This window comes from Chrysoperla carnea (assembly GCF_905475395.1).
Source record: "Chrysoperla carnea chromosome X unlocalized genomic scaffold, inChrCarn1.1 SUPER_X_unloc_52, whole genome shotgun sequence".
Lineage (NCBI taxonomy): Eukaryota > Metazoa > Arthropoda > Insecta > Neuroptera > Chrysopidae > Chrysoperla > Chrysoperla carnea.
In genome coordinates, this window is record NW_025408181.1 from 30,608 (window position 1) to 40,485 (window position 9,878).

General features: G+C 23.1%; 1 non-coding gene across 1 annotated transcript; it reads right to left on the minus strand.

The window, feature by feature from the left end:
- Positions 1-5,433: 5,433 nt before the first annotated feature.
- Positions 5,434-5,552, minus strand: LOC123304438. The gene has a single exon (XR_006536460.1). It is a non-coding gene; the product is annotated as a 5S ribosomal RNA (ribosomal RNA).
- Between the last annotated feature and the right edge of the window lie 4,326 nt (positions 5,553-9,878).

A 9,878-nucleotide genomic window follows, 5' to 3' on the forward strand; every position in this document is an offset into this window, starting at 1 on the left:
TACGTGGATGTGTTGGTTTTGAATGTTGTTTTGTACGTTTAGCACCAGAAGCTGTTGCTTTTTTTGTTGGTGTTGTAGAAGCAGCAGTAACCGCAGTTGCTGCAACAGCTGTAGAATTTTCTTCGGCCATATTTTTTTACTTTATAAAAATAATGTATTTATTATAAATATTTAAATGATAAAATATAATAATTCTATCAAATAAAAAATAAAGGTTTTCAATTATATCATTATTCACAATAATATAAGTCCCTATGTAAGTCAAAGTACCATGTAGAAAACACATAAAAATTAAATAGTATTTCTAATTTACTGTCGTAGTAAACATGATTTATTTTTTCAATTTCTATAATATATAAAATAATAAATTATAAATTTAATAATAATATTTATTTTATAAATTAAAATATATTTAATTTTTTTATTAACAATTATTAATAAACATAGTTTAATATTAATTATTTCAATCATACAAAACAATAATATTTTTAAGGTAAACTTAAAAAGTATATATTTTTATTTTTTATTTAATATCGATTTATTATAAATTATTAGTATATAAATAATTAAAAAATTTAATATATAAATATATATATTATAGTATAAGATTTCATTTTTAGAAAAACTTTTTTTGTCAATAATGAAAACGTATTATTATGAAATGTGTTAATCGAACATTGACAAAATATATTTCATTAGAAAATACTTTTATTTATGCATTAATATCAATAATTAACTATTAAATTAATTTTTTCATAATTATATAAAGAAATTTTATACTGATATAAGTATTTATATATTATAATATTTATTTTAAATATAAAAAAATTTATGACAAAATATATTATTAGAGTATTTGTTGAGATTAATATAAGATTATTTTAAATAAGAATTAATTTATATAATTATTAAAATATTATTAATTTTATGTTATGTAATTTTAATAAAAATAAATAATAATAATAATAAATATACAAATTTTTTAACAATTTAAATTTTATATGATCTAAATAATTTTGTTAAGTACGATATGAGAAATCATTGTAAGCTTCGTTAAGAAACTTTGTAATATAAAATAATAATAATAATATTAAATATATAAATAAATAAAATAAATTTGATATATATTTTTAGTTCATTCTGTGTATAAATCAAAGGATACCGAATAATTGGTAACGGATGCGATATATTATAGTATCGAGTATTAAAACATAATATATAAATTTATCTTGTTATTCAAATTTTTTGTTACTTAACTTATGTATTTAGAAAATTTATAATATTATTTATATAATTGACATAAAATCTTATAAATTGAAATTTTATTAATATGTATCAAAAGAAGAGAGTAACGTATTGATATAATATCAAAGGATACTGATTATTTAAATAACGAATACGTCATATATTGTTTGTGTAACGAAGTTCACTTGGCCATCTAGTTTAAAATAACATTTTCAATAGAAAGTTTATATGCTTTGTTTTTTTTTTTTCTTTAATTATTAAAAAAATAAATTGAAATTTAATTCAATCAAATTTTATAATAATTTTAAAAAAATTTTTCCTTTTAAAAAATATTTTGTGATGTTGTGATAATATGTATTAATACAAGTGCATCCTGATACTTTTATCTCTAGTAAAGGTATGAGTATCATGAACAGTTTTGTTATCTAATGATATTATTTTGATAATATTTTGTGTATATTCTTATAATATTTTGTCTAAATATCATCATAATACAATATTATTTTGATAATATTTTATGAATATTCTTATAATATGTTACCTAAATGTCATCATAATATGATGAATTATTTCCATAATAACATATAAAAAAAGAAAAAAAAAAAAAGAATCATTAATTTATAATTATTTAAATTGATTCTTTAAAAAAATATTATAATATATTATTTATAAAAATAATTTTTACTCTTATTTTAAATAAATTTGTGGCCTTTTATTAAAAGGCCTATGATCGATGTATTATTATTATAAAAATTAATGCAATGTTTTTAATTTATGCTTTCTTTTCAGTTTTCTTTGGTAATAACACTGCTTGAATGTTTGGTAATACACCACCTTGAGCAATTGTTACACCAGATAATAATTTATTTAATTCTTCATCATTACGAATTGCCAATTGTAAATGACGTGGAATGATACGTGTTTTTTTGTTATCACGGGCAGCATTACCAGCTAACTCGAGAACTTCTGCAGCCAAATATTCCATAACAGCAGCCAAATATACTGGGGCACCAGCACCTACTCGTTCAGCATAATTTCCTTTTCGTAATAATCTGTGAATTCTTCCAACAGGAAATTGTAATCCTGCTCGGCTTGATCTTGACTTTGCCTTTCCCTTTACTTTACCACCTTTACCTCGTCCAGACATAGCGAATAAATTTATTTAATTAATATTTTTTTTTGTAAATATAATCACACAGATGTGTACGTTACGGGGATTGTAACATAAATGTTTAAAATGTTATTTGGGTATTTTAATTTATAATATTTATAAAATATAAAACTTTAAAAATAAACCAATCACCTTATAGTATTATTTTTAGCCAATCAGAGAGTAGTATTCATTTTTATTGTTATATCCATCTTCGCGTATATAATACGCTAGTTGTATACACGACACGCTCATACATATACTGACTGGTGTTCTGTAACTATCTGTGTATATTAATTGTTTGTAACAATGCCACCAAAAACAAGTGGAAAAGCAGCAAAAAAAGCTGGCAAAGCTCAAAAAAATATATCAAAGAGTGATAAGAAAAAGAAGAGGAAGCGCAAGGAATCATATGCAATTTACATTTACAAAGTATTAAAACAAGTGCATCCTGATACTGGTATCTCTAGTAAAGCTATGAGTATCATGAACAGTTTTGTTAATGATATTTTTGAACGTATTGCTGCTGAAGCATCACGTTTAGCACATTATAATAAACGTTCAACAATCACAAGTCGGGAAATTCAAACCGCAGTTCGATTATTATTACCTGGTGAATTGGCAAAGCACGCTGTTAGTGAAGGTACTAAAGCTGTTACAAAATATACAAGTTCAAAATAAATAAATCGAAAATATTATTTAATTGATAACATAAAAATACATCAACATATAAAAACGGCTCTCTTTTTAAGAGAGCCATCAAATTTTTTAAATAAGAGTAAATTATTTTTATATATACAAAAAAATAAAATAAACAATTATTAATATCATATTTAATATAAAATTTTATATATTAATAGCTTGAATATATCTATTATTAGTATATCAATATTATTAATTTTAAATATAATAAAGGATATCGCGGAATATATATCGTAAATCAGTGTAATGCAAATGCATTACATTACCTTTATTATTTTCATTTTACATTTACTACTTGTTTATGTACGCTTATAATTATTAGAAAAATATTTTTAATAATTTTAAAAAATAAATGAAATAATAAAAATTTAATAATAAATTATTTATTGAAAGTATAAAAAATGGTATAGCAAAATCTTTATTTTCTTTGATTAAGGCGAAATGTTTTATTAGTTATAAATTCGATAATCTCCTATCGATACTTGTTACTCTTAACTTGTATATATAAAAAATATAATAGTATATTAATTTATAATAAAATTTTTTCAAAAATTCAATAAGTTATTGTAAAATAAAATAGATAATATACAAATTATAATTTATTATTGCAGATATATTACAATAAAAAAAAAAAAAATAAATAAAAATATTTGGTAATGTATGTTATAAACAAAATAATTTGTTGTAAACAAATTATATAATATGTTATATTTATTAACAAATTTATTTACTCTTATATAAATAAAATTAGTGGCTTCCCAAAAAGGAAAGCCTGTTTAAATTTATCGGATGTATTAAATATTCTTTAATAAATTTACTAAATATTTTAAGTAAATTATTATATTTTCTTAACCTCCAAAACCATACAAAGTACGACCTTGTCGTTTTAATGCATATACAACATCCATAGCTGTAACTGTTTTACGTTTTGCGTGTTCAGTATATGTAACAGCATCCCGAATAACATTTTCAAGGAATACTTTAAGTACACCACGTGTTTCTTCATAAATTAAACCAGAGATACGTTTTACTCCACCTCGTCGTGCTAAACGACGAATTGCAGGTTTTGTAATACCTTGGATATTATCACGCAAAACTTTTCTATGACGTTTTGCACCCCCTTTTCCAAGACCCTTTCCACCTTTTCCTCTGCCAGTCATTTTAATAAAAAATTATTTACAATATTTTAACGAACGGATAACACGTGTGTTAACCTCACAAGTATTGTAATGTATGTGAGCGCCGGTACAATTGTGCCTTTTTATATAAAGCATTAAAGATTTTTTAAGCCACGCCTATACAATTTGATTAGTCCATACTCTGATAGCTATCCAATAGGATATGACAACAAAAATTTTGAAATTTCATATAAATATAAATACAACACATTTATTTCGCATTTAAACATTTGACTTTGTAGTATCAAATTGTCGAATATAATTTTTAAAATTGTGTGTTTTTTTGTAAAAACATTATTATTTGAAAATGGCTAGAACCAAGCAAACTGCACGTAAATCAACTGGTGGTAAAGCACCAAGAAAACAATTAGCAACGAAAGCTGCACGTAAAAGTGCACCAGCAACTGGTGGAGTAAAAAAACCACACAGATATCGTCCTGGTACAGTAGCTTTACGAGAAATTCGTCGTTATCAAAAAAGTACTGAATTGTTAATTCGTAAATTACCATTCCAACGTTTAGTACGTGAAATTGCACAAGATTTTAAAACCGATTTACGTTTCCAAAGTTCAGCTGTTATGGCATTACAAGAAGCTAGTGAAGCCTATTTAGTAGGTTTATTTGAAGATACCAATTTATGCGCAATTCATGCAAAGCGTGTTACAATTATGCCTAAGGATATACAATTGGCAAGACGTATTCGTGGAGAACGTGCATAAGCGTTTTAAATGACAATTTAAAAAAAAAAAAAACAAATAAGAAATATTTTCGGTCCTATATATAGGACCAACATATATTATTAAATAAGAGTATATTATTTTTATTAAAAAATATATATATATATATATATATATAAATTATTGAAATAAAATTAAACATTATTAAAATTTTGTTATAATTATAAGCGATTGCTATTTCTAAAAATAAATAAATTTCATAAAATTTATATTATTTTATATTCATTTGAAATATTAAAAAAACTTCTCGCTTTAAAGTAACCATGATATGAGTTATAAATGCAATAAAATTTTATACAAAAAATAATATTTATTTGTTGACGAATAATATAAAAGGTTTACATTTCTAAATAACATATATTTATATATGGTGTGTAAAAAAAAAGAAAAGAAGAAAAATAATTTATATTTTTAATATAAAAAGGCAACCGCACACAGTGTTCCCAAGCGGTCACCCATCCAAGTACTGACTGTGCCCAATGTTGCTTAACTTCGGTGATCGGACGAGAACCGGTGTTTTCAACGTGGTATGGCTGTTGCCAGTAATAAATGAAAATTTTTACAAATATATATTTTTCATAAATATCATTAATATTAAAGTATATTATTAAAATTTTCAATGAAGTAATCAATTTAAATATATACTTATTTATTATACCATATATTTTAAATAAAAATGCAACCGCACACAGTATTCTCAAGTGGCCACCCATCCGTGGTACTGACTGTGGCAAATGTTTCTTAACTATTATTTTATAAAAATATTTATACAAAAAATAATTTACTCTTATCAAATATTAATTTGTGGCCTGTATTAAGGCCTATGTTATTTTCATTTTTTAGCAAAAATAATGAAATATTTCAATATATTATTAAAGTAACAGATCATTTCTTTTTTGGTGCTGCTTTTTTAATTTTTGTAGGAGATGATTTGGCAACAGAAGCTTTCTTAGCTTTTGGTGCTTTCGGTTTACGAGCAGGGCTACTTTTGGCAGCGGATTTTGTACTTTTTGCTGGTTTTGCTTTAACTGGTGCTTTTTTGATGCCGCTGATGATTTTGCAGTAACTTTTTTAGCAGCAGTTGATGATGATGGAGTCGCTTTTTTTGCTTTAGGCTTTTTGGCTGCCAATGATGTAGTTGTGGCTTTCTTTTCTTTGGTGCCCGTTTACTTTTAGCACTCTTTGCTGAACCTTTTGCTCCACTTTCTTTTTTGGATACTTTTGATTTAGCTGAAGAATTAGATGAAGCGGAAGCAGCCAATTTGAATGAACCAGATGCACCTTTACCTTTAGTTTGTACCAAGGCTCCCTCAGTTACAGCAGCTTTTAAATATTTTTTAATAAATGGTGAAATTTTATCAGAATCCACTTTATAATTTGCAGCTAAATATTTTTTAATTGCTTGTAATGATGAACCACCACGTTCTTTTAAATTTTTAATTGCGTTAACAACCATTTCTGATGTACGTGGATGTTGTTGGTTTTGAATGTTGTTTTGTACGTTTAGCACCAGAAGCTGTTGCTTTTTTTGTTGGTGTTGTAGAAGCAGCAGTAACCCGCAGTTGCTGCAACAGCTGTAGAATTTTCTTCGGCCATATTTTTTTACTTTATAAAAATAATGTATTTATTATAAATATTTAAATGATAAAATATAATAATTCTATCAAATAAAAAATAAAGGTTTTCAATTATATCATTATTCACAATAATATAAGTCCCTATGTAAGTCAAAGTACCATGTAGAAAACACATAAAAATTAAATAGTATTTCTAATTTACTGTCGTAGTAAACATGATTTATTTTTTCAATTTCTATAATATATAAAATAATAAATTATAAATTTAATAATAATATTTATTTTATAAATTAAAATATATTTAATTTTTTTATTAACAATTATTAATAAACATAGTTTAATATTAATTATTTCAATCATACAAAACAATAATATTTTTAAGGTAAACTTAAAAAGTATATATTTTTATTTTTTATTTAATATCGATTTTATTATAAATTATTAGTATATAAATAATTAAAAAATTTAATATATAAATATATATATTTATAGTATAAGATTTCATTTTTAGAAAAACTTTTTTTGTCAATAATGAAAACGTATTATTATGAAATGTGTTAATCGAACATTGACAAAATATATTTCATTAGAAAATACTTTTATTTATGCATTAATATCAATAATAACTATTAAATTAATTTTTTCATAATTATATAAAGAAATTTTATACTGATATAAGTATTTATATATTATAATATTTATTTTAAATATAAAAAAATTTATGACAAAATATATTATTAGAGTATTTGTTGAGATTAATATAAGATTATTTTAAATAAGAATTAATTTATATAATTATTAAAATATTATTAATTTTATGTTATGTAATTTTAATAAAAATAAATAATAATAATAATAAATATACAAATTTTTTAACAATTTAAATTTTATATGATCTAAATAATTTTGTTAAGTACGATATGAGAAATCATTGTAAGCTTCGTTAAGAAACTTTGTAATATAAAATAATAATAATAATATTAAATATATAAATAAATAAAATAAATTTGATATATATTTTTAGTTCATTCTGTGTATAAATCAAAGGATACCGAATAATTGGTAACGGATGCGATATATTATAGTATCGAGTATTAAAACATAATATATAAATTTATCTTGTTATTCAAATTTTTTGTTACTTAACTTATGTATTTAGAAAATTTATAATATTATTTATATAATTGACATAAAATCTTATAAATTGAAATTTTATTAATATGTATCAAAAGAAGAGAGTACGTATTGATATAATATCAAAGGATACTGATTATTTAAATAACGAATACGTCATATATTGTTTGTGTAACGAAGTTCACTTGGCCATCTAGTTTAAAATAACATTTTCAATAGAAAGTTTATATGCTTTGTTTTTTTTTTTTCTTTAATTATTAAAAAAATAAATTGAAATTTAATTCAATCAAATTTTATAATAATTTTAAAAAAATTTTTCCTTTTAAAAAATATTTTGTGATGTTGTGATAATATGTATTAATACAAGTGCATCTGATACTTTTATCTCTAGTAAAGGTATGAGTATCATGAACAGTTTTGTTATCTAATGATATTATTTTTGATAATATTTTGTGTATATTCTTATAATATTTTGTCTAAATATCATCATAATACAATATTATTTTGATAATATTTTATGAATATTCTTATAATATGTTACCTAAATGTCATCATAATATGATGAATTATTTTCCATAATAACATATAAAAAAAGAAAAAAAAAAAAAGAATCATTAATTTATAATTATTTAAATTGATTCTTTAAAAAAATATTATAATATATTATTATAAAAATAATTTTTACTCTTATTTTAAATAAATTTGTGGCCTTTTATTAAAAGGCCTATGATCGATGTATTATTATTATAAAATTAATGCAATGTTTTTAATTTATGCTTTCTTTTCAGTTTTCTTTGGTAATAACACTGCTTGAATGTTTGGTAATACACCACCTTGAGCAATTGTTACACCAGATAATAATTTATTTAATTCTTCATCATTACGAATTGCCAATTGTAAATGACGTGGAATGATACGTGTTTTTTTGTTATCACGGGCAGCATTACCAGCTAACTCGAGAACTTCTGCAGCCAAATATTCCATAACAGCAGCCAAATATACTGGGGCACCAGCACCTACTCGTTCAGCATAATTTCCTTTTCGTAATAATCTGTGAATTCTTCCAACAGGAAATTGTAATCCTGCTCGGCTTGATCTTGACTTTGCCTTTCCCTTTACTTTACCACCTTTACCTCGTCCAGACATAGCGAATAAATTTATTTAATTAATATTTTTTTTTGTAAATATAATCACACAGATGTGTACGTTACGGGGTTGTAACATAAATGTTTAAAATGTTATTTGGGTATTTTAATTTATAATATTTATAAAATATAAAACTTTAAAAATAAACCAATCACCTTATAGTATTATTTTTAGCCAATCAGAGAGTAGTATTCATTTTTATTGTTATATCCATCTTCGCGTATATAATACGCTAGTTGTATACACGACACGCTCATACATATACTGACTGGTGTTCTGTAACTATCTGTGTATATTAATTGTTTGTAACAATGCCACCAAAAACAAGTGGAAAAGCAGCAAAAAAAGCTGGCAAAGCTCAAAAAAATATATCAAAGAGTGATAAGAAAAAGAAGAGGAAGCGCAAGGAATCATATGCAATTTACATTTACAAAGTATTAAAACAAGTGCATCCTGATACTGGTATCTCTAGTAAAGCTATGAGTATCATGAACAGTTTTGTTAATGATATTTTTGAACGTATTGCTGCTGAAGCATCACGTTTAGCACATTATAATAAACGTTCAACAATCACAAGTCGGGAAATTCAAACCGCAGTTCGATTATTATTACCTGGTGAATTGGCAAAGCACGCTGTTAGTGAAGGTACTAAAGCTGTTACAAAATATACAAGTTCAAAATAAATAAATCGAAAATATTATTAATTGATAACATAAAAATACATCAACATATAAAAACGGCTCTCTTTTTAAGAGAGCCATCAAATTTTTTAAATAAGAGTAAATTATTTTTATATATACAAAAAAATAAAATAAACAATTATTAATATCATATTTAATATAAAATTTTATATATTAATAGCTTGAATATATCTATTATTAGTATATCAATATTATTAATTTTAAATATAATAAAGGATATCGCGGAATATATATCGTAAATCAGTGTAATGCAAATGCATTACATTACCTTTATTATTTTCATTTTACATTTACTACTTGTTTATGTAC